The following is a 25,447-nucleotide window of genomic DNA, read 5'->3' as shown; positions in this document are numbered from 1 at the left end:
GCTGACATTATTTATCCCCCACAGCCCTCTGTCTTATTGCAAGCTGTGTTTAGATGCAGCTGTACACTGTAGGTACAAGCACAGGGCAAACCCCATAAACAAAACCACATGGTGGAACCATAATGTCAACAAGCTTTACAATAAGAGGAAGAGAATGTTGACCAAAAGTAAGAAGGGTAATTCCCAAAATGATGAAGACCTCATTATTACAATAAGCAAACCAGTCAGGACATTAATAAAATCCATCAAAGCTAAGTTTAATGCTAAATAGCTACCCAAGCCAAAGACAATCAGAAGGCCTTTTTTAGTTGTGTTCATAATCTTGGAAGAGTAATGCACTGAGCTGATGGTGAACGATGTTGCCTACACTGAGGCTGAAGATATAGCAAACCTATTGGCTAATAAATTCAGCTGTAACTGTACCCCTGTCCTCCCCTCCATCAGTCCCACAAGATATACCCTAAACTGGCTCTCCTCCAGCTCTCCTACAGGACCAAGACCTAAAAGCATTATTAAAATCTTAATGTACTGAATCAGTGAGCCTTACAATATTCCTGGCTGCATCTTAAGTGTCATGAAGCATAATTTAGCAATCCTCTTAACAACACTGTTTAACCTTGAACTCCAAACAGGTTATGTGCCAAACAAATAGAGAATAGCTACAGTCATTCCTCTGCTTAAGGGATGACCTTCCACACACACAGACAATTACAGTCCCATAAGTCTGACTAGGCTGATATGCAAAGCCATGGCAAGACTGTCGGTAAGAACATAAAGAATTTCCAAACACTGAATGCATCTCCATTTGGATTCATCAAGGGCAGGTCATGCTTACTCAACCTGGTGGACCTCTTTGAAAAGGCCACCAAAGTAATCAATGAGGAGAAAATGGTGTACATTAGGTACCTTGACCTGGCCAAAGCATTTTACACAATCCCCTACTCAGGCATGGTAGAAAAACTAATTAAACTGGGCATAAACTCCTACATGACCCACTGGCTCAGAGAGAGGACACTGAAGATCAAAATAGGGGAAGCTGCCTCTCCAAAGAGACCAGTCGCTAGTGGAGTCCCCCACTGTTCATTGCTGGGACCCCTCCTTGTTTGGCATCTGTTTTTATAAAACTTGTAGTCCCTCCACTGTGCTCCTGGCATATAGAGATTCCCAGTAATGTTACTGTTTTCCACTTACTCCACTCCTTTTTTTCCTCCCCTCCCATCTTTTGTCCTCCTCTTTTGTTGTGTCTGATGAATGATACTCTGTATCAGTGCATTGTATGAGACTTCCTTATATTCAGACTGTTGTATATATTCCCAGAATTTAATGCATGAGAAATGACTGCCATCTAATTGCAGACCTCCAAATCTTGCTCTTTCCCAGTATTATTCATCCAAATTTCTCCTTACCGGAACACTCTGCTTGATCATTTGCCTACTCTATATTGTATTTTTTTATACCTGCTGCATAATTCACGATTCTGACCATATATCTGATTACATCCTCAGTTTTGAAGATATGTACTCAAATTGCTTCTGCAGTCAACGTGTGTCGTGAAGTGATTTCATTAGAGTGTATGTTAGCTCCTTTACTGCTGAGTGAAACAGCAGACAAATTCTGTCCAGCACAGTAACCTTTTTTAATAAGATTGAATGCTTTTGTCTATTCAGAGTACATACTTCAGAATGAATAAGTGCAGCAAGACCCATTTTCTTAAATAGGGAAGAGTCACTGTAAAATTCCACTGCTAATATTTTTCATTTCTGCATCACTGCCTATATACATAATCCTGTAGTACAAACTACATATTATCCAAATGAATGTACTACTAATAATACAGCAGGGTTAACCACCCGGCAGTGTGAAAATTGCCTCTAGGTCATTGTCACTGTTGTTGTGACACCACAACCAAAAGTACAAAAATGGGGTAAAAGAGAGTTGATGCTTATTCTGAATTTGTCTGTCTACTATATAGTAATAACTTTGAATAAGTCAATGCCTGAATTGTTTCATGTAATGTCTTGTTGTCTGTTGCAGTTTGTTAGTGCCTGTGATATCAGCAGCAGAACATGTTTTTGTATTTTTGTAGTAATTGGCAAACTAACACTGTCTGTAATTTTATGCAATGCATTTATGCTACTTGTGACACTGGAGTTTTTCTCCCGAGACCTGTGCTAAAACCAAGCCTTCTGCCTCAATTGGGCAGCCTAATATTAAAATATAAATTAAGTAAAGGCATATTTTCGGTTGTTGCCTTCTCAGCTATATAATATATATATATATATATATATATATATATATATATATATATATATGGATTCACTTCATAACACTGAAACTTCATAATACTGAAAATGACAAAACTTCATAATACTGAAGACCAAAATACTGAAAGCTCAAAATACTGAATACTCAAAATACTGAAACTCAAAATACTGAAAACACATATTATGCGTAAACTCAGCTTAAACAACATAAATCATAGCAATTTCTACCAAATATATGCAGGGGGGCAAGCCCCCCTGCACCCCCACACCCCCTGCTAATTATATATATCTACTCCAAGATTGCACTTGAGTTTCAGTATTTTGAGTATTCAGTATTTTGAGCTTTCAGTATTTTGGTTTCAGTGTTTTGAGTTTCAGTATTTTGATATTTCAATGTTATGAAGTGAATATATATATATATATATATATATATATATATATATATATATATATATATTATTATTATTATTATTATTTTTTTTTTTTACTGATTAGTCCTATCTCCAAGCATGTAGAGAGCCATATTATACCATGACCCCCCCAAAACGTGCACGCTGATTGGCCAGCGTGCCCGTTGTAAATCGAGTTATACTAATGGAAAAAGGTCCGGTCACTCGGACTTTTTTCCATTAGTACTCGCTTTCGTAAACTGTCTCGCTATGTTAAATGGGTTTAACATAGCGAGACAGCTTTAAAATAAGCAACGGAGAGCGTTGCTTATTTTAAAGCTGTCTCGCTATGTTAAACCCATTTAACATAGCGAGACAGTGTTTAACGGAAAAAGCAAGATCTCCGTTGCTTTTTGAGTCTCGCTATGTTAAATGAGTTTAACATAGCGAGACAGTTTTAAAATAAGCAACAGAGATGTCCGTTGCTTATTTTAAAACTGTCTCGCTATGTTAAACTCATTTAACATAGCGAGACATAAAAGCAACGGAGATCTTGCTTTCTCCGTTGCTTTTGCTCAACTCTGATGTACTGCGCAGGCGCGCAGTACATCAGAACTGCCGGATGCCAGACATCTGCGGAAGGGCAGTAAACAGGCATTATACTATGCCATTATTTAAGAAAAGTAACCGTTTCTTTTCTTAAATAATGTCATGGTATAATAGCAATAACCCACTTCTGGGTGTGGGTAATGCTAAATTTTCCCACGGTTGGCTTTGTTTGGTCCCTCGGGCTTCGCCCTCGGGACCAAACCACGCCAACCGTGGGTAAATTTAGCATTACCCACACCCAGGCGTGGGTTATTGCTATATTATAGGCATTGTTAGTTGTATCAAGGTTTCTGAGAGATACTCAGAAAAAATACACTCTTAAGTACAGGGATTATGCCAGTGTGTGTCTATGCTGACAACATGCTGCATATCCTACTTTATATTTACTTGCATTATGTCTTCGTCATACTCTCCCAGCTGTATTTCTTCAACATGCTGGAGGGATAGATTTATCACTCAGAGACTCCCTATGCTGTGGAATAAAATCCCGGTCCATGTGAGGCAGAGCACCTCGCTGGCTCTCTTCAAGAGAAATCTTGACCTGTGGATGGGAGATCGTAGGTTTACCCCGGGAATCATCTCTGTGTCACTGCTGGACAGAGGCACAACAAACTAATGGGCACAGTATTTTTTCATATAAGGGGTGGCGTAAGCCACAAAACTTTGGGCTAGGCTTATAAATGCCTCAGGGCAGATAGCCTAGTATAAACCTATGAACCCACTTTATTTCTGCCTTTTGTCTAAGGCATTCATTGCTCATGTTCTCAAGTCTGCAGTGTATGTATTATCTTTCTTTGTTATGTGTTTTCTCATTGGGTTCTCTTGCACCCATCCTCTCAATTGTCTTGGTGTCGTAATTATTGCCTTGTTGTGTAATCTTGTTTGGGGGGTGCCTGTTGAAATTTCAGGGAACTTGATGGCAATTCTTGGAACAAATGAAAATTTAAGTGAAAATGCAGGTAATTTACAAATGCAAGTTGTGGTGTCTTTGAGTACTTCCCCCTTTTCTGGGGTACAGTGATCTTGGAAGTACGTATGTATAAGTAGTAGGGCTGTGAATAGAACAGCTCCATATCAGGACGTGCAGGAGGATGAAGCTGTGATGCAAAAGTGCTTTAAAGGTACATTAGCAAGTTTTGAAATGTATTATTTTAGGAGTTTCATTTTAATTTGTGATCTGTAAAGACACTCAATATCAGGTCTTGTATTTCAGCAGAAGAATAGTTTGAGAGTGCAGTATAAACTGGGGAATACCTATTTGTACTGCAAGTGCTGAGCATTCCGGCTTGTATTACATTACATCATTTTTCTTGAAGGCATCGCTTTTCCCCATCCTTATCATTCCCTCACACATTTCCACCTGTCCCATTCTATCTAAATGCTTATGTAGGTTGTTGTCTACCATACATTACAGTAATCTGTTTAATAAGACATCATCCCTTTTAGGAAAAAGTTCTTCTACAGATCCAGGGGGTAGCTGGCTCTTTCAGTCTATTGCATGCACCCTTTCCTTCTTTCTGTTTGAGAACAATCATTTCACATCTCTCTGGCATGATTTTGCCACTTCATATCATGTTCCTTGCCTTTTTTAGTATTTAGTAAGAAGAGTTGTAACTCTTCTAGTCTGTGGTCATGTCCTTTCCCTTTCATCTCACACACATACTTTTGGTGGTGTTTCTCTGGATTCCTTCCAACACCCAGATGACTCTCCATGGATGGCTTTCAGAACTTCACACATCACTTAAGGTGTCACCTGACCAGAGCTGCTAGACTATAAGCATTACCTCGTCACTTCTATATTTATCCCTTAATGATATTTCCAACATTCAGTTGACTGCTGTAACTGCCCTCTCACTGGGCTGTTGGCAGTCCTTTCCAGTTGTACTCGGCACTCAAGTGTTTTTTGCTGCACTTTTCTCATTAGTTGTACACCCCTAAGCTGATACTTTACGTCACAATTGCTGTGGCCAGGTACAGTACTTTGTATTTCTTCACTGAACTTTAGATGCCACCTTTCGGAACACTTGGTCAACCTTCTCAAGCCATTGCATAGACTGTTTTCCATCCATTATTAGTGCTTTTAATAGTGTGTTACTACAAAGAGGTTGGACCGGTTTTTCTTTTTCTTCAGGTATATCTGAAATGAACACAAAAAAGAGTTCTGCATCCATGACCACCCACCTAGTGTTGTTCTTGTCACATTCGTCATTCCTGACTTTGTTCCCCCACCACAACTCCTAGTGTTCTATTCAAAGATGTGGATCGTTTCTAAAAGCATCTGGACCTACAAAGCTGATATAAGTCTATTTTTTTTTTTTTTTGTACTTGCTCTGTTTCAGTGATATTTAACACTTCCGTGCTGCATTTATTTATTTAGTTGAACTTATCACTGTTTTTCAACCTGCACTTGTTAAAGAAACTCCATCTGTTTGTTACTGTAGTGCTCTTAGGTTGTTTTAATAGTATTCTGCAAAATCTGTTTTGAGTTTGCCAAAGTTCTCTTCATTATGCCAAAATATTTGTAAGTTTGCAAAGTTTTTGTGTGTTGTGAACATTTCTTAGGGTTAGAGAACTTATTTCCAAGGATTCCTGATATTGCAGGGATTCTAACTTTTGCTCTAAAGTATTTGTTACTGCACTTGAGCTCAAAGCCAGTTTGTTTTACATTGGGAGGGTTCTTTTGCACTGTGGTGAGAGCAGAGAGCTATATTCAACTCATCCAAGGAGGGAGCTACTGGTTGATAGCTCATTGTGTTTTATCTGATTGGCCTGAGGGTTTCACTTTGTAAAAGTCTTTCATCCTGCTGGTATAACAGCCTCGCATTTGTGCAGTGTGCAAACACAGTTCCCCATGCTTGCATATAAGCAAATCTCTCCAGTTTAAAATCCTCTAGAGGAAACACTCTCCATAGTCTCCCACTATTCACAGCTGCTCGAAGAGCTGCCACTTTGTGCAGAGAATGGTACCACTGCTGGTCATTTATTAATATACTATTAAACACTCTTATTCTGACCTTTAAGTGACTCTCCCTTACTCCTCCTCATCTAGAAACTGTGTTTCCTTGCTTTGTATAGCAAGGTCTATATTCAGACCTGCTGTATCTAGACTGTTTGGTATCACTGAACTCTTAGACCAGCCCTCTTATATTAAAAGTGCCTCCTTGCACCCTTGGGTCAGAAGTGTCTAGCTCAGGACACATCTAAGTTGGGGATTGCTGCAGAAAAGCTCAGTTTAGGGCTTTCTCATTGGTAGTTGTATTAAAACTGTTCAAATTTGCCTGTGTGTGTGTGTGTGTGTGTGTGTGTGTGTGTGTGTGTGTGTGTGTGTGTGTGTGTGTATATGTATGTATATATGTATATATATATATATATATATATATATATATATATATATATAAGCCTTCCATTTGTGCAGGTTTGCACTCAGTTTACTGGAGCTGTTCAATGTTTGGAAACTTTAGCCAGAGGTCTGGAGTTCATCTGCACTGAAATCCAAGGCATCCGCTGAAAAAAAAATGAAAAAGAAGTATATTTGAAGACAACACTGCACTTTGGTAACTGTATTTAATTGAATTACTGCTTCATTTTTGCTGTTTGTGACTAAGTTCAGCAAGTCCACTTTCTTCCCAAATACTGCATTCAGAAAAATCCTGCCAAAATGGATGGGCAGTTTCCCATTATTTCTCCTGCCAGCTTGATTGATATGGGGCATCTTGAAGCAATGTGGCAGTTGCTTCATGTATACCGACAACCATTTACTCTTAAAGCAAGCTAACACCCTATTTGAGAGATGCAAATACTTTGTGGAATTGGAGTCAATTCTCTCTCGTAAAAATAAACTAAAAATCAAACAGGTTGTCAGCACACATGCTTCACCTCAAATGCAAACCTCACCTCTCACACAAAATAAGGTCACAACACATAACCCCACGTATGTGAAGGTGCTCACTAAAAGCCTACCAAAAGAAGAGAGACCTCCTAAACGCACACCATCCACACTCGCCACTAAGCAAAAAGAAACCACTACACATATCAGCACACACACCCGTGTCTCAAAAGGCAAAACCCATCAAATGTCTTGATCATAGGCAACTCTGTAGTGAGACACACAGCTGCCCCCCTCACCAGAATGGACAAGGAGAAGGTTACAGTCAGCTGCATATCGGGTCAGCTGCATATCGGGTACTAGGATCCCACAAATCACACATGCACTCAAGTCACTCATCAACAGGTATCACTATGACTCTGTCACAGTCCATGTTGAAGTGAATGACTTGAGATGTACCTCTCTGGACTATATGAAGGGTAAGAACTTGGCTAGGCTTGTAAAGGCTTTAGGGCCATTAGTCTAGTAACTTCCTATGATCCTAAGAGAGACATGAAGGAGCTCTCTGATTGTCTGTCCCAGACAGGTATGTCTCTAACTCTAAGCAGTATACTACCCTCACCCAGGGTAATGCCGCAATATAAACAAAAAAATGATTGACTTCAACAGTTGGCTCAGCTTCTGGTGTCAGTCCAGGGGATCCAGTATCTGTCACCCTGGGAGGATATGGTGGATAGACCTTGCTGCTTTGCTAGAGATGGTCTGCACTTGTCGACCCTAGGCTTATGGATATTGGCAAAGCCACAAATCCACACAACAAACTGGCTCCAATGAAGGCTGTCCCTTCCACAAAATTCTCTCTTCAGAGGATTGAATACATAAACACTTCACCCAGGCCTTGGTAAATATCCAAAGATAAAGTTTATTGACTCACACGAACATAAATGAACACAGTAAAATAAAAAACTTAGAATTAAGCGCTTTCATCTCCCATTCGCAAGACTTCATCAGAATCGCATAGTAAGGATTTCCTGTTTTTATACATTTATTTTTAAAAAATACCACAATTCCATTAGCCAACACCATAATTACTAACATGGTTAACTATTGAAATGCTGGTGCTACCTATAACATCCCATTCTATGTAGTATTAACTTGGTATGTAGCATTCACTTTGCTAGTATGCATAAATGTAATCTTCGCTAAATGACTATTATGTGCATGAAATACAAAATCCGAATATAGGGTACCTAATGACAAAAATATAATAATGTAGTGCCCTGTACCAAAGGTCAGTACCAATGTTTATATATAAATATATGCACTCACATTGTAAAAAAGTATATAATTTATGTATAAAAGAACAGGAAATCCTTACTGTGTGATTCTGATGAAGTCTCCCAAATGGGAGATGAAAGCGCTTAATTCTGCTATGTTTTTTAGGTGAAGTGTTTACGTATTCATTCCTCTGAAGAGAGGATTTTGTGGAAGGGACAGCCTTCACTGGAGTCGGTTTGTTGTGTGGATTTGTGGTTTTGACCGTTTGGCACTTTGCTTTTGGGATATTGGCAAAGCCCCTTGCCTCCTCCATAGTGCCTTTTTTAGGCAATGTCAAAACAACAAATTTTCCAACATAGCAAAATGTAATGTAGACAAACTCAAGGTTGTATTACTTAATGCTAAGAGTTTAAATGCGAAAGTGCACACCCTGGAAGCACTCCTCACCTTAGAGGATGCAGTTACCAAGACATGGTTCGAGGCCACTGAGAGCACCCTGGCTATGCAAGGCTACAATGCCTTCCACACATTCAGACCTCAAAATGACCATGAAGGAACCAAAGGTGGAGGTGTATCCATCTTCATTAGAACCATATATGACTGGTTAAACAGCATGACTCTCTCAAACTACTCCATATCCAGTTAATTGTTGGGAAAGTACCATACTATATCATTGCTAGCTATAGATCCCCCACCATGAACCGGGATAAGCACACCGCCTGCCTCGGTTTACTGGAATCCCTCGCCATACAGCCCAACAACCCTAGTCATTGGAGATTTCAAGTATCCTTTCATAGACTGGGGGAAAAACACGCTCGCCCAGAGGTTCCTGGACTGTAACACAAATTCTCTGGAACAGGTAGTCTGCACCCTCACTGAGGCTTTAATATTCTGGACATAGTACTTACCACCATGGGGGGGGGGGGTCACTGTACTTTCCCATGTGTGATGCTCACCCTGGTTAGGTCAGACCACAAATCAGTCTTGTTTGAACTAACTACTGGAACTGACTTCCTCACAGGAACAAAAATTATAAAAAACTTTATCAAAGCTAACTACAACCTACTAAGCGATGGTATAAAAAGCTTCATACCACCCACAGTTGCAGGCATCAATGATCACTATGCAGAAGTGTATGTAAATGTCCTGTGCAAACACTTAAGTGACTGCATAAACTCTGCTGTACCTGAATGGATCAAAACCAGGTCTTCCCATAAAAACAAGCCACCATGGTGGACTTCAAGTATAAACAGATTATATAACAAGAGGAAGAAACTGTTGCCCAAAAGCAAGAGGGCTATCACTCTGCAGAGGAAGGCAAATTATGAAACTAAAACCGCATCCTTAGCCAAGGATAATCATAAGACATTCTTTAACTATGTCCGAAATCTAAAAGGAAATGCCCAGCTATGTGCTGAACTGGTTGTAGATGGGATCACTCACACTACACTGGAAGATATCACCAACCTGCTAGCTGACAGATTCAGCGCAAACTTCACCCCCTATCTCCACCTACCATATCTCAAAGCTTACCTGACAGCAGCACTCTGTCTAGTATCCCTAGAGAACAGGTCATCTGTGCACTCGCCAAGGCCAAAAACACGACCTCAGTAGGACCAGACAATATCCCAAGGTTGTTTATTAAATCGTAAAACAAGACCTAGCGGACCCACTTAGCCAGTTCTCAAGCTACGACTAGAACTAGACTAAACTAAAGAGAACGCCATGCTCTTGCAGAATGGAGAACAGCAACAGTAATCCCCCTACACAAAGGGGGGGCATCAACTGACCCTGGGAACTACAGACCCTTAAGTTTAACAAGCCTCATCTGCAGGGCCATGGAAAGAATTATCATGGACTTTATCAACAAGGGCATAGGTGACCTCCAAACTTTGGACCCAATCCAGTTTGGCTTTGTAGAGAGTAGCTTAGCTCATACTTATTAAACATGGTGGACTTCTTTGAGAATGTCACCAAGGCCATGGACGAATTGTACACAGCCTATCCTGACCTTGCCAAGGCTTTCAACACAATTCCTCTCTGGCATTGTTGAGAAACTCTCCCAGACAGGGATTAACCCTTATATTACTAGATGGGTAGCTAATTGGCTCACCAACAGAACACACACAGTCAGAATTGGTGACTCCACCTCCACCAGTAGATCCGTCACTTGTGGAGTACCACAGGGGTCTGTGCCGGGTCACTTACTGTTTAGCATCTATTTCTCATTAGTCCAGGCCAACGTAGATGGCCTTTGGCTCACCAAGTTCGCTGATGATTGTAAACTGGGAGCAATCAGGGAGTCCCTCCACCAATGTCAACATATTACAAGAAGAGCTAACACAAACAAATGATTGGTGCCAAAGCCATGGTCTAAAATTAAATGCAAAACAATGCATTATTATTCCCTTTGCCAAACCAGAATTCCCTACAAATTACAATATTGACAGCACCCAGCTGAGTTCCAAACTGTTGGTGCAAGATTTGGGAACACAGGTTGATAGCAATCTGAATGTTGACCACCAAGTTTTCACAGTAGTAAGGAAAGCTTTCTATGTTATGCATCTCATGAGCAAGGGCATAGCATCCAGGTGAAGGGATGTTATGACTCCACTGTATTTGACCCTCATCAGACCACTAATAGAGTATAATGCACCCTTTTGGGATGTACCTCACTAGACACCTGCAGCAGCTGGAGAGACCACCAAGGTTTCTCACTAAGAAAATATAGGGATTCCAAGCCATAACGTATATAGACAGGCTGAAAGCCTTGCCACTTTACTCTGTGGATTATAGGATGCTGAGAGGTGACTTGTGCCTGGCCTGTAGGGCAATCTGCAACCCTGCCCTAATGGAAATGCTACACATCCACAAGTCAAATGGCACAAGAGTCGCTCACTCTAGGGATCTCAACATAGCTTGTGACATTAACAGAACATGCTAGAGAGAGAGATATGTCTCCAGAGACTGATGCTTCTCTGGAATAGACTTACTATTCACTTAAAACAGAGCTCTTCACTGACCCTATTCAAACACAACCTAGATAATTGGATGGGAGACTGCAAATTTGCCCTTGGGGTTACACCCATGTCCCTCATGGACAGGGATAGCTGGTGTTGATCATAGACCCACTCTGTTCATAAATTCATTCTGAGAACTACCCAGAAAGAACAAATGGGGTACTTGGGATTAACTTGGAAAGACTTATAAAGGCTCTAGGGCCACTAGCCAAGTAACCTCTTATGAACCCTTTAGCCATGCAGCAGTCCACTTCCCTTATCTTAACTTCAAATCCCAAACACTTCCAGTTGTGTAGCAGCCCTTTTACGGGATTGAGGCAGCATCTTGATAAAATCCAGGTAGTCCACATCTGTTAGTATTTCCATGTTGCATTGTACTGCCTTCCACTAATAAAACTGTATCAGGTTTGACTGAGAGCTTCTTCATGATATGAAACTGTATTGGGCATTATCTTGGTGATTAGTTGTTTGCTTTTGTAGAGGATAACTTATCTTTCATAGGTTCATAGGGTTGTTTGTACTAGGCTAGTGGCCCTGGGGCCTTTACAAGCCTAGCCATAGGATTACCCTGGCATAGTGCCACCCGAACTTAGTTCCCAGTGCCTCTGTGGAGTAGAGCCACTGGAGTTATCCCCGGGGTGAATTTTCTGCATCCCATCCACTCATCAAGATCTCTCTTGAAGAGGGTCAGCGAGGTGCTCTGCTTGACATGTATGGAAAGTCTGTTCCATAGCATGGGCAGTCTCTGGGTTATGAACTGTCCCTCCAGCATGTTCTGTTAATTGTGGTAATGAGATTGAGGTCTCTGGAGCGTGTGGTGCGGAGGGATTGGGATTTCTTTAGATGTAGCATTTCTAACAGAGCTGGGTCAGACATGGCTTTGTAAGTCAAGCAGAGATCGCCTCTAAGTAGGTGATATAAGACAGAGAACAGTTGGAATTGTTTGAGTCTGTCCATGTAAGACAAGTGTTTAAGGCCTAGGAGCCTCTTTGTGAGGTACTTTTGCGACCTCTCCAGTTGTTGCAGGTGTCTAGTGAGGTACACTTGTACTCGATTGACCTGATGAGGGAAGAGCAGCGGGAGACAATGGCCTCTTTCTTCCTGGATGCAAAACCCTTAGTAATGAGATGTGCCACATAGAAGGACTTTATGACCACAGTGGCAATGTGGTGCTCAAAAGAGAGGTTGCTGTCAACCTGTGTTCCCAGATCTTTTGTAACGCCTTCTGTGTTCGGTGGACTACCATCAACGTGGTAATTCATGGGAACTGGGTTTTTCCCAAAGGGACGATGACACATTTTTTTGGCATTGAGCTTAAGGCCATGGTTCTGACACCAGTCGTCGGTCACAATGAGGCCATTCTGTAGGATGTTAATATCACTTGGGGAGTTGATAATAGCTCCCAACTTGCAATCATGTGCGAACTTTCTCAGCCAGAGTCCCTTCGTGTTGGCCTGGACTTCAAAGAAGTAAATACCAAACAGGGGAGGACCCAGGACCGAACCCTGTGGGACTCCACTCGTGACTAGTCGGCAGTCTGGCTTGGAGTCAGCTACTTTATCTGTGAGCCCATTTGCAACTCACCTAGTGATGTAGGGGTTGATGCCTAGCTTAGTGAGTTTTATATGATTCCTGAGTGGGGAATGGTATCAAAGCCTTGGCCAGATCAAGGTAGGCTGTATGAACCACCTTGCCTTCATCCACAGCTCTGGTAACTGACTAGCTGAAGTCGACCAAGTTGAGCTGGCATGATCTACCCTTCACAAAACCCAACTGTGTGGGATCCAGAGTTTGGAGGTTCCCTATGTCCTTGTTTTATCAAGTCCATGAGGATGCGTTCCATAGCCTTGCATATCAGACTCATCAGGCTAATGGGGCAATAGTTCCCAGGGTCTGTAGTTGCTTCTTCTTTTGTGGAGAGGGATGACGTCCGTCAGACGTCTCATCTTGTCACTACTGTTAGGTTAACAGGCTGATTTTTTTTCCTGCTGCTGCCTTGCATAAAGAAAGTTGCCACCCTTGCTCCAGTCAACAGCCACTTTCTCATTCTCCAGTGGTCGTGGAGAACCTTCATCCGAGGATGTGCCAATAAACTAACCAGATTCTGAAGGACTCCAGAAAATATAGCTAACATGTTGGAACGAAAAGGGCTATCTAGTACTTCTGCAGTAAAACCTTTTTGGGGATATATGTGCATATATCTGTAGCCGTGTCTGTGTGTATTTATTTATGTATTCAATATTGTGACTGGTATCATCAGTAAAACAATCAACAGTCTCTAAAATTAGTTCTGAAGTTTAATTTGTGAAAAAAAAAAAATTAATAAATTGTCAACCCTTATACTTGGGGAAGGGGAAAATCCAAAGCAAGACACAATGCTCTTAGTCGCTGCTGACTTTGTTTTAAGGCTCCAGTTGTACCAAAAAGCAGTTAAAAAGAACAAAGCAGTACTTGGGAGAAATTAACAAAGATGCACAAGATGATGACAATCCCAACCATTTCTCCAGTTTGGAGACAGTAGCCAGCAAGCACACTTTAGAAGATGTTCCTTGCAATCAGTCTGTTAACTGTATTAACAAGCTTTTTTTCTTTAGGTCAAAATACCACTTCTCCAGTTTCTCATTAATTAAGCAACCTAAGAGGCTTCCTTCTAAATGTCAGTGTGTTCCTTCTGACATCTTCAGTTACATTTCTGCAGTCACTTGTCTTAGTTGACTCCTGTACTTCTCTCTACAGTGTTCTGCCTACTAGCATTCCTGATATTTACCTTATGTCAGGCTTCTCCCAATTAGTTGCTTGAGAGCCCTTCTACCTCCTGAGCTAATTAATGCTCTGTATTTCCCTTCAGTAACCTGCACCCTGGGAAATACTACTCCAGCCATTGTTTACACAGCAGTTATCACAGTTAGCATCCGGACACGGTCCTTATGCCCCAAATGTGTAAATAGAAAGTGAAAACATAAAAATGAGGGAGAATTATTCCAGTGAGACTACTTTCCTAGTACCATGATCTTATTGCTCAGTTTGAGACTAGGACTTCTGTTACCTCAAACTGCAGCAACAAAGTCACAGTACTAAGAAACTTGGATTACTAGAATTCTTTTTTTGCTTGAATTTAATACCATAGTGGTAGGGAATTTCTGGCAGTTTAGTGTTTTTATATAAATGGGTACATGGCAACTTATTGAATAGTAGTATGCTGAAAGTCTTCATCCACTGCCCCTTTTTTCCATTATTGCACATGGGGGTCAGGGTGCCACTTCAGCAGTACAAAAGTTGTAATAATGAATGCAAAGTTCTGAAATGTCAAATATTAAAACTTTACAATGATGAACTCTATACTAACAGTATACATGCATTACATAATTGTACTGCATCAGTCCACAGCCAGTCAGCAAACAATATCAGGAAATGAGAGCTAACATGGGTCTTGTGGGGGGTGGTAAGCCCTGTCCAGACTAGCCCAGCTTTCTACACATGTAGGACAATAGGTATTTTGAATTCAGAATTTTAACATTTCAACATTGTACATCCAGCATTGTGATTTTCAATATACAGCTTTTCATTCAGTTGACATGGACCCTCCCTCCCTTTCCTGTCTCTCTCATTTGTCATCATTGGTGGACAAAACAAATGAGATACAAAAACTCCGTGACAACACAAATATGTGACAAATTAAATGAGCTGTCCCACTGTCAGTAAATCCCAACTAAAACTCGGATCAAGCATAATTTGATTAGTGGTACTGATACTTGTAGGCAAAGGGTTTTTAGCGGGTAATTAACCCTAAATATTACGTTACTTTTTCCCTAATAGTAAAACGAATCAAGATAAAAAGGACACAGAACACCTATGCACCATACTGTCACAGCAGTAATCGTATCCCCCTTACCTAACAACAGCTGTAACATTAACCTTCAACCATTCTAATGTACACCTGCACATTTTCACACCCTTTTCTTTACATTGTCCTGTTATACTTTCATGTCCTCCTAATTTTACCTCCAATACATTTATTTATTTTCTGGTATATAGTATATGACATTAATTTTCTTAATTCCGCCAAACCTTTCAATCTTCAATTTGTTTAACTGTAATCCATGTTTTAACAATTTTTCAATCCATACCATAATCTCACTCATCCATTTCGGTTTTGGTTTTAACTACTTATACTCCACCTACTAATATGACCAATTTTCATAATGCACTTTTATTTCTTATTTCCAGAATTTTTTACTTTCTGCCCTCATTTCTTCAATTTGCTAACCTCACAGTTAATCTTTTTATTTCTTTGTCTCTGTGTCATATCCTATTATAGTCCATACTGCTCTGAGAACTGAAAAATTCATCCATTTCTGCCATATCACTACTTTCATATTTTTGCATACATCACATAAATTATTTAAATTTGAAACATTCCTCTTTTTTATGCCCTGTCTGTATTTTCAACCTTACACATTTTTATCACTTTAATATCTTATTTTTCGTCTTTCCTTCCTTGAGTTACAAGTTTTCCACCATAATTGACATACAGTGGATATAAAAAGTGTACACACCTCTGTTAAAATGTCAGGTTTTTGTAATATAAAAAAATGAGACCACAATAAATCATTTCAAAACTTCCCACCTTTAATGTGATCTATAACCTGTACAATTCAATTGAAAAACAAACAAATCTGTTAGGGGAAAAAATATAAAATAATAAAAAACACACAAGCTGGTTGCATAAGTGTACACACCCTTAAACTAATACTTTGTAACAAAGCATCTTTTGATTTAATTACAGTATTCAGTCTTCTTGGGTAGGAGTTTTCAGCATGACGCATCTTGACTTGGCAATATTTGCCCACTCTTCCTTGCAAAAGCGCTCCAAATTTGTCATATTGCAAGGGCATTTCTTGTGTACAGCCCTCTTCAGGTCACCCCACAGATTTTCTATTAGGTCTGGGCTCTGGCTGGGCCATTCCAAAACATTAATTTTCTTCTGGTGAAGCCATTTGTTTGTTGATTTCGATGTATGCTTTGGGTCATTGTTGTGTTGAAAGGTGAAATCCCTCTTCATCTTCAGCTTTCTAGCAGACGCCTGAAGGTTTTGGGACAAAAGTGACTTATTTGGAACTATTCATAATTCCCTGCACCTGGACTAAAGCCCCAGTTCCAGCTGAAGAAAAGTAACCCCAAAGCATGATACTGCCACCACTATGCTTCACTGTGGGGATAGTATTCTTTTGGTGATGTGAAGTGTTGTTTTTCGTCAAACATACCTTTTGGAATTGTGACCACAAAATTCAACCTTGGTCTCATCAGACCATGACACATTTTCCCACATGCTTTTGGGAGGCTTGATGTATTGTTTTGCAAATTTTAGCTGGGCGTGGATGGTTTTCTGTGTAAGAAAAAACTTCTGTCTTGCAACCGTACCCCATAGGCCAGACAAATGGAGAATACTGGAGATAGTTGTCACGTGTAGTACACCACCAGTACTTGCCAGAAATTCCTGCAACCCCTTCAGTATTGCTGTAGGTCTCTTGGCAGCCTCCCTGACCAGTTTTCATCTTGTCTTTTCATCAATTTTCGTGGGACGTCCAGTTCTTTGCAACGTCACTGTTGTCCCATATTTTCTCCACTTTTTGATGACTGTCTTCACTGTGTTCCATGGTATATCCAATGCTGTGGAAACTTTTTTGTACCCTTCTCCTGTCTGATACCTTTCAGCAATGAGATCCCTTTGATGCTTTGTAAGCTCTCTGCGAACCATGGCTTTTGCTGTAGCAGGCAACTGAGTAAATGTCAGGAAAATCCTACTAGGACAGCTGAACTTTATTTGGGGTTAATCAGAGTCTCTTTAATTGATGGTAGGTGTGTACCCAAGAAGATTGAATGCTGTAATGAAATCAAAAGGTGCTTCAACAAAGTATTAGTTTAAGGGTGTCACACTTATGCAACCAGCTTATTGTGCATTTTTTATTTTTTATATTTTTTCCCTAACAGATTTGTTTATTTTTCAATTGAATTGTACAGGTTATAGGTCACATTAAAGGTGGGAAAAGTTTTGAAATTATTTATCGTGGTCTCATTTTTTTATATCACAAAAACCTGGCATTTTAACAGGGGTGTGTACACTTTTTATATTCACTGTATTAACCATTATATGCTACTTAATTTCTTTAAACATCTTCTTCCTTTCAGACATGTTTCTGTATCCATGTTTATCACTTTTTGTCTGACTCAGCTTTCTCTTCTCATATAACATATTACTGTCCTTGATCTCTTTTCCCACTGACCATGTAGACTTTCCTTCCAAATATTGATATTCAATAAACATATCACATCCATGCTTAATTTCTTATACCATTCAGTCACTAACAAGCTCCTGATATCGTCTGCATACTGTTGACATTTAGCGCCAATATTTCTATGTCATGCTTTTCTATGTCTTTCTTTCTTTCATTTTTTTTTCTCTCTGTTCTCCTAACCCTGCCCCAGTCAATTTTTCATCATTTCATTCTTGTTCATCTCCTCTTTACAGTTTTCATTCCTGAACTTCTTCACTCTTAAATACTGCATTCTTGTATCTGAGACCTGTCGTCTGAAGACCATCCATCTTTTCTTCTACCCCATCCTTTCCAGTATTTTCTGCATTCTCTTCTTCACTCATTTCACTATAATACTTTGTTCTCCACAAATATCTTTAGCAATATTTTCAACTAATTGTCCCTCTTTACAGTTTTCTTTTTCCCTTTCTTGTTCTAACAAAGGTCAGACAAACCAGAAATCTCCACTTTTTTTACATTGTCTACATACTAGTTTAAAGTTCCCAGTAATATGCCCCTTCTCATAGTGCACCAGATGTTTTTTTTTCCTCTCTCTCTCTCCATAAAAGAGAAAGCTATAGGTTGTAACCAGTATCTAACAGTGCTATTATTGTCTTACCATGCTATATTTTTCCTTCAGTCACATTCACTGTTACCCATACATCCTATTCTGCTGTCCAAATTTTTCTTTCATTATAGCTTTTTTCTCATGTACTTTGCAGTAAATTGAAAAAAAGTTCTTAACAAGTACTTCTGCATCTGTTGTTCTGCAGTGTACATGCAATTTTCTTTTTAATTTCATGTTTACATTCTGAGACAATCTTTACATAGTAATAGCATGCTTCTTTCCCTCTGCTTTGTTCATATAAAGTATTCTGCTAACAAATATGTTTCAAATGTTGCCTCGCAAAAGTCTTTACTACCTAAGTGAATTAATCACTTACTTCCGCACTGCACTCTTCACTTTCGCTGCAATCTTCTGCCATGTTGGAAGTGTCTGAGCCCAGTAGCAGCCCTCTGCTCCCACCTAGTGGTTCATATTGAAAATATTAGTAGAAGTTCCTTTAGTGTCCTGGCCAAATTTTCCCTAGTAGGTATGAATGCCATTTCAGGTTTCTACTGAAAAGGGGGCACTGACCTAGCTGGACTAATCTGTTCAACAGAGAGTAAATAAATGGTGATGACAGATGCTTCTGGCTGCATATGACTCCTTTTGTCAATATAGTATGATAGCATTTTTCTAGTAGTTCATAGTCATGATCCAGGTAATGGGCACCCTGCTAGTTAATCATATAGGCAGGTACAAAATATGGGTGTTCTATATCAAAAGAAACTGCATAGATTCCAAAAAAAAAAAGTACTTTACTAGTCATGGACTTTATGCAAAAGGATAAGTGTTTTTGCAGGTAGGAAAACCCTCCATTACTCTGTTATTACTTGCATGTTCTCACTCTTAAGTTTACTTTAACGCAAAGAAAGAGTGGTTATTCAAAAAAAGTGATTGCTTTCTTTCTGTAATGTTGCAGTCTCAGAATGTAAATAAAGGATGCAGTTTGAACCTAGTCATATTGCCACAATACTGCAGTCTGTTGCAAGGAAAACCAGTGTGTGTAAATAAAGTTGAAGTGAACATGTCATGTGAACAATACCTGGTTCAAGGCTCCAGAGAGCACCCCTGCATTACCAGGCTATAATTCATACCACACCTTTTGGCCGCCTAACCTGGACTGAAGCACTAAAGGCGGAGGTGTGTCCATATTCATTAAGGATACCCACACCTCCAGGCTAGTTGCTCAGCATAATGCATGTGAGATTATCCAAGTACAACTAACTCTGGGCAAGACCGCAATGCAAATTGTAGCATGCTACAGATCCCCCACCATGCCCGAGGATTCACACTCCTCATTTCTTGATACACTGGAAAATATTAGAGTACAACCTAACACCCTAATAATGGGCAATTTCAACTACCCCACCATTAACTGGGAAAACTACTCATGTACCAACTCTTGTGCTCAACGTTTTCTGGAATTCATAAATTCCAATGCCTTGGATCAACGTATCCACACCCCCACCAGGGGCAGCACTATCCTAGACCTGGTCATTACCAACATGGGCAACCGGTGTTCCACACCAGAGGTCAATTACTCGTTGGTCAGTTCCGACCACAAGCAAATCACCCTAGACATCCACATCCCAGCCCTACACCCCATTAGGGAAACCACCATAAAAAATTTTTCCAAAGCCAACTTCACGCTTCTTAAGACAGAAGTGGCAAACTTCACGACACCCATGCTGACGGACAATAGAGATACGACTGCTGAATCCTATACAATTGCACTTTATAAGCACTTACACAAGTGCATGGATCGTGCAATCCCTAACGGAACCAAGATACTATCCTCCAAAAAAAGAAAGCCAATCTGTTGGTCCCCTGCTATAAACAGACTCTACAACAGAAGAAAGAAACTGTTGCAAAAGAGTAAAATCCCATGATTGGCGGAACTCCGTGGTCAGCCTCAGTAAGAAGCTGAGATCCCTCATAAAATCCTCCAAAGCTAGTTACGAAAACAAAATCGCCACTGATTCTAAAGACAACCGCAAAGCATTCTATAGCTATGTCAAGAATCTCAATGGCAACACTCAGATGTGCTCTGAGTTACAGCACAATGGCACTAAATGTACAGAACCAACTGATATTGCCAACATCCTGGCAGATAGGTTCAGTGCTAACTTTACCCCTCTCTCATCCCCTAAAGAGCCCATCTCTATACCAGAAGAATGCAAAGTTCCTGTAATCACGGCTGCACAGGTAAAAAACGCACTCTCCAAAGCTAAGAACACAGTATCCATGAGACCTGACAACATCCCAGGCTGCGTTCTACATGAACTACAGAACGAACTGGCGCCCCACCTAAGTACCATGTTCAGTCATAGCCTCACCTCAGGCTTTGTGCCCACTGAATTGCACACAGCAACAGTTATCCCACTTCACAAAGGAGGAGCCACCACGAACCCCAGGAACTACCTCCCCATTAGCCTGACGAGCCTGGTCTGCAAGGCTATGGAGCATATCATCATGGAACTTATAAACAATGACATTGGTAATCTCCAAACTCTGGACCCTACCCAGTTCGGGTTTGTAAAAGGCAGATCATGTCTCCTAAACCTGATAGACTTCTTTGAAGCGGTCACCAAAACTGTAGATGTAAGGTGGTACACACAGCCTATCTAGATCTTGCCAAGGCTTTTGACACCATCCCCCACTCTGGAATTATAGACAAACTCACTAAACTAGGTATAAATCCCTATGTCACAAGATGGGTTGCCAACTGGCTCACTGACCAAACACACTCTGTGAAAGTAGCAGACTCTAAATCCAACTTCAGACCAGTGACAAGTGGAGTACCACAGGGTTCAGTCCTGGGTCCTCTCCGGTTTGGTTTCTACTTCTCTGAAGTACAGGCTAACACAGAAGGTCTTTGGCTAACAAAGTTCACAGATGACTGCAAACTAGGAGCCATAATCAAATCTCCTAACGATGTGGACATCCTACAAAAGGGCCTCACTGAGACAGATGCCTGGTGTCAAAGCCATGGCCTCAAGCTCAATGCCAAAAAGTGCATTGTCATCCCTTTTGGTAAAAACTCTGTACCCATGAACTACCACATAGGCGGTAGTCTACTTAACACCGAAAGTGTGGTAAGAGACCTTGGGACACAGGTGGACAGTAGTCTCTCCTTTGATAATTACATCGCCACAGTAGTCAGGAAATCCTATGTGGCACACCTCATCACAAAAGGTTTCTCATCCAGGAAAAAAGAGGTCATTGTTCCCCTCTACTCATCACTCATTAGACCCGTTATAGAGTACAACGCCCCTTTTGGTATTTACCTCACAAGACATCTACAACAACTGGAAAGGCCATAGAAATACCTCACAAAGAGGATTACCGGCCTCAAACAGATGCCCTACACAAATAGTCTCAAACTCCAGCTTTACTCTGTCGCATATTGCCTACTCAGAGGCGATCTCTGCCTAACATACAAAGCTATGTCAAACCCAGAGCTGTTGGACATGCTCCACGTAAAGAAATCCCAATCCCTCCGAGCTACATGCTCTAGGGACCTAAACCTTGTCACTGCAATAAACAGTACATGCTGGAGGGATAGATTCCTGTCTCAAAGACTTTCCATACTCTGGAACAAACTACCTATCTATATCAAACAAAGCTCCTCATTAGCACTCTTCAAGAAAAATCGTGATGATTGGATGGGAGATAGGAAATTCACCCCGGGGATCACTTCTGTGGCTCTGCTTGACAGGGGCACAGGAAAATAAATTTCTTGGGTGGCAAAAGCCAGGGTACTGTTTGGCTAGGGTTATATAGGCCCTAGGGCCAATAGCCTAGTACCTACATATGAACCTGTGTAAGTAAAAAAAAATAACATTTTAAGCGCATGAAGGGAAGCTAAGATGTACAACACATACAGTCCAGCTAGGGTTTTTATAGGGCTCTGAGATTGTATTTAAGTGAGTCCAGTCAGAACCACAGTATAAACATCGTTGTTTGTGTTGGTTGTCAGTTTGGGGTTACTGGCTGAATGCACACCAGGGTACTGTGCATGTTTCACAAGTGTAAATGGGACATCATGTTATAGACAAGAGCACTTACTGAAAAGTTATCACCATAATTTCAAATATGTGAGTGGCAAGCCTACCAATACTGATGAAGTTGACTGAACTTCGACATGAGCAGTGGGCAACACAGCCTAACTCAACATTAGTCCCTTTTCATTATTTGGTATGATTAACTTTTTTGCTATGAAGCAGTATTTCTGTGGATGTAATTTGGTCAGTCAGTATAGAAGAAATGTGGCTTATTGCAAATAGGCTAAACTTTAACAAATAATAAAATTAGTTTCTGCCCATTACTGAATATGTGCTGCATCTAATCAGGATTATGATTTTGGGATAAGTGCATGGGAGCAAAGTCAGTGTGTGGCTATTGAAGGTGACACAAACTGAATGGGCTGCAAAAGAAGTGGGAGTTGTAATTACCTTCTGACCAGTTGAGCAGTAATAATTTGGAACTGACTTGTGGTACTGGAAAGTAGTAGTTTCACATTTACATAACGGTAGATGAACTTTGCACTAGTGAATGGTGTAGAAGTACTTGCACTTAGATGACTGATCAGGCAAGCAAATCTGAATAGAACATTATTTTATTTTCTTAATTCTGCTCATTAGTGACATTAGCATACTTTGTGCTCATTAGTAAATGGCAAAAGCAGTACCATATTGATCATTTGGCTAAGTGAAAAAAATGAAATCACTTACCTGCGTCCACTGCTTAAATTCTGTCAGTAAAATATGAAATACTGCTAAAACTAGATTACAGTGTTCATGCCAACATCCATTGTAAACAGAATTGAACTACTAGCTTCAACATAGCTGAGACACCAGGCACAGTATAAATGGAGGTCCTGAGGAACAAAGATAGCAATCACATTCTGATAGTTGGCAGGTTATGATATGTGCTGTGCATTTAGCATTTTCTTTACTAAATTGAGAGTGGCACCTGTACTGGAGAATATCAGTCATGCTTACATAATGGCAAGGGAAGAAGATGTCCTTCATATTGATCACTACTGCAGTAGCCTAAGCTATATGGGTTCTCTTCTGCCAGGGATATAGCAACCGGGCAGCTTCAAAACTTCAAGGACCTTCTTCATGCCCAAGCCGTTAGCTCAAGCTGAGACCTGAGTAAAAAGACTGTGTTGGGTGCCAGTCCCTTCTGAGTTTTCCTACTAACAGAATATTTTCCTCTGAGGCTTTTCAGGATCGACATTTGGCTTGTACTTTTCCTTTGCTGGGCAGATAATTTCCCTTCAGGGAAAAAAACCTTCATATTTTAAAAAATTGCTTGTTGGTAACATCTTCCTGTTGTAGGAAACTAAAGGTAGAAATTTGTTTTAATGGATTGTCACGAGACTGCACTGTACTTTCAAATGCAAGTGCTCTTTTTTTCCATCAGTGTAAAAAAAAAATGTGAAGAAATTAAGTTTTAATTTTACTATTGCGGACTGGCACAGTGTGTTAAAGTGCTTTTTATTGTGCTTCTTCTTTGAAAAAGTAACTTTTAATTACTTTAAATTTTTTACTGCCACTTGCTGCTTGTTTTCCCCAGGAAACCAGCACCATTTTGGCTTGACCATGAACCAGATTGTTGGTCCTATGGGCAGTCCTTCTAGCAGCAAAAAGAAAAAGGTTGCTACCACAGCAGGCTAGCAGTGTGCCTCAGCCGCAGGAGGGTGACTGTGCTGTGGCTATTAGTTGTAACTCAGCCCACTCATCTTTTACCCTGATCCCAGTGGTGTAGTGTGTACAGCCACTATTGACCAGTGATTAGCCACATCCTCTGTGGCTATTAGGGGTCCCCTCAGTGGGCAAGGGAGAGACATTCGTGGGCCTAGGAGAGGGAACTGGGAAGACTTCCCTGTTTTGTCAGAATGTAATGTCAATCCCTGGGGGATGCTGCTGCTGCCGTTAATAACACTGTTGGCCAGAACTTTTCTTGTCAAAAAATAAATATACAACTAAAACGAAGGATACCTCTTTCCTGAAGAGATTTAAGATTCTGAATCTAGACAAGATAAAAGGACAGATACATGGTTTTCTTCTTAAATTTCTGATTCAGACTCAGAGGAGAGTTCAGTTTGTGATTCTCTCGGCTGGGGGGTTAGCTTTCTCTGAGACTATTTCCAGAATGTTCCACTGTTTTCACTGGGACAACACTGAAGTTTTGCAGTCCCTCAGAAAATACTGAGCTGTACAGCAGGAAATTCTATAACCTTCACCTTTTCCTCCAGGTCTGTTAGCTTTGGAGGATGTGGATGTTACTGCTTGCACTTTTCAGGATAATCAACCAGCTGTCCCAGAAAAGGCCGATATAATGTATCAAGTTGCTCAGTCTTTTTGCGTTTTTATGTATTCTTCTCAAACCTGATCCAGCAGCTGTAGCTTTACTTAATCCTACTGCTGCTAAACATGTAGTTAGTGCCAATCCTACTCTTTCTGATAAAGCTGGGAAGAATATTGATAAGTATGGGAAGAAAGTGTATGCTTCTACATTTCTGATTTTCAGAACTTGGAATTGTCAAGCTCATATGTTAAGGTTCATTCTGACTGTGAAAGTATGAGGAGTGTTTTCGTCTGCAGTTTCCTTTTGTGAAGAAAAATTGCTTTAAATAATTTAGTTTCTTCTGTTGTACAAGTTACTACCCATGTTTTACAGTGTATGTAGGATTCAGTTGATACTTCAAGGGCTTTGACCACTGGTGTTGAGGTTTGCCTGGCTGTGTTCCCAGAACCCTCCAGGTGATGATAAAAGTAAGATTTTAAATTCTCCTTTGGACAGAGATTTAGTTTTTGGCAAGTCTGTAGCAGATGTGGTAAAAACGTGTGATAATAGGGGTAAGTTGATGCATGGAATCTCCAAGATTTTTGAGCCCTCCTTTTCCAAATTTTCTAAGGGATTCTGTAACCTGTCACCCAGTTTTTGGCAAAAAAACCCTCAAAATAAACAGTTTTAACAAAATGCAGGCAAACAGATGTTTTAAGAAGAAATGGCAAGGGTGGGGTCCAAAAGAATGCAGGAACCACACAAAACCAAAGACAGTCCAACAAATTAGAATGACGGTTTAGGGGACCTTGTCACCACCACCACCCCTGGCAGTTTCTTTCC

General features: G+C 40.4%; 1 protein-coding gene across 2 annotated transcripts in view; it reads left to right on the top strand.

Annotated features, from left to right (window-relative positions):
• Positions 1-25,447, top strand: part of TMEM19 (transmembrane protein 19) — a 521,036-nt gene that overhangs the window by 19,629 nt on the left and 475,960 nt on the right. The window lies entirely within an intron of this gene.

The sequence above is a fragment of the Protopterus annectens genome, chromosome 15.part0, assembly GCF_019279795.1.
Source record: "Protopterus annectens isolate FY-2018-M chromosome 15.part0, PAN1.0, whole genome shotgun sequence".
NCBI classification, from domain to species: Eukaryota; Metazoa; Chordata; order Ceratodontiformes; family Protopteridae; genus Protopterus; species Protopterus annectens.
Note: the sequence above shows the minus strand (reverse complement) of the source record. Positions and strands in the feature narration are given on the sequence as shown.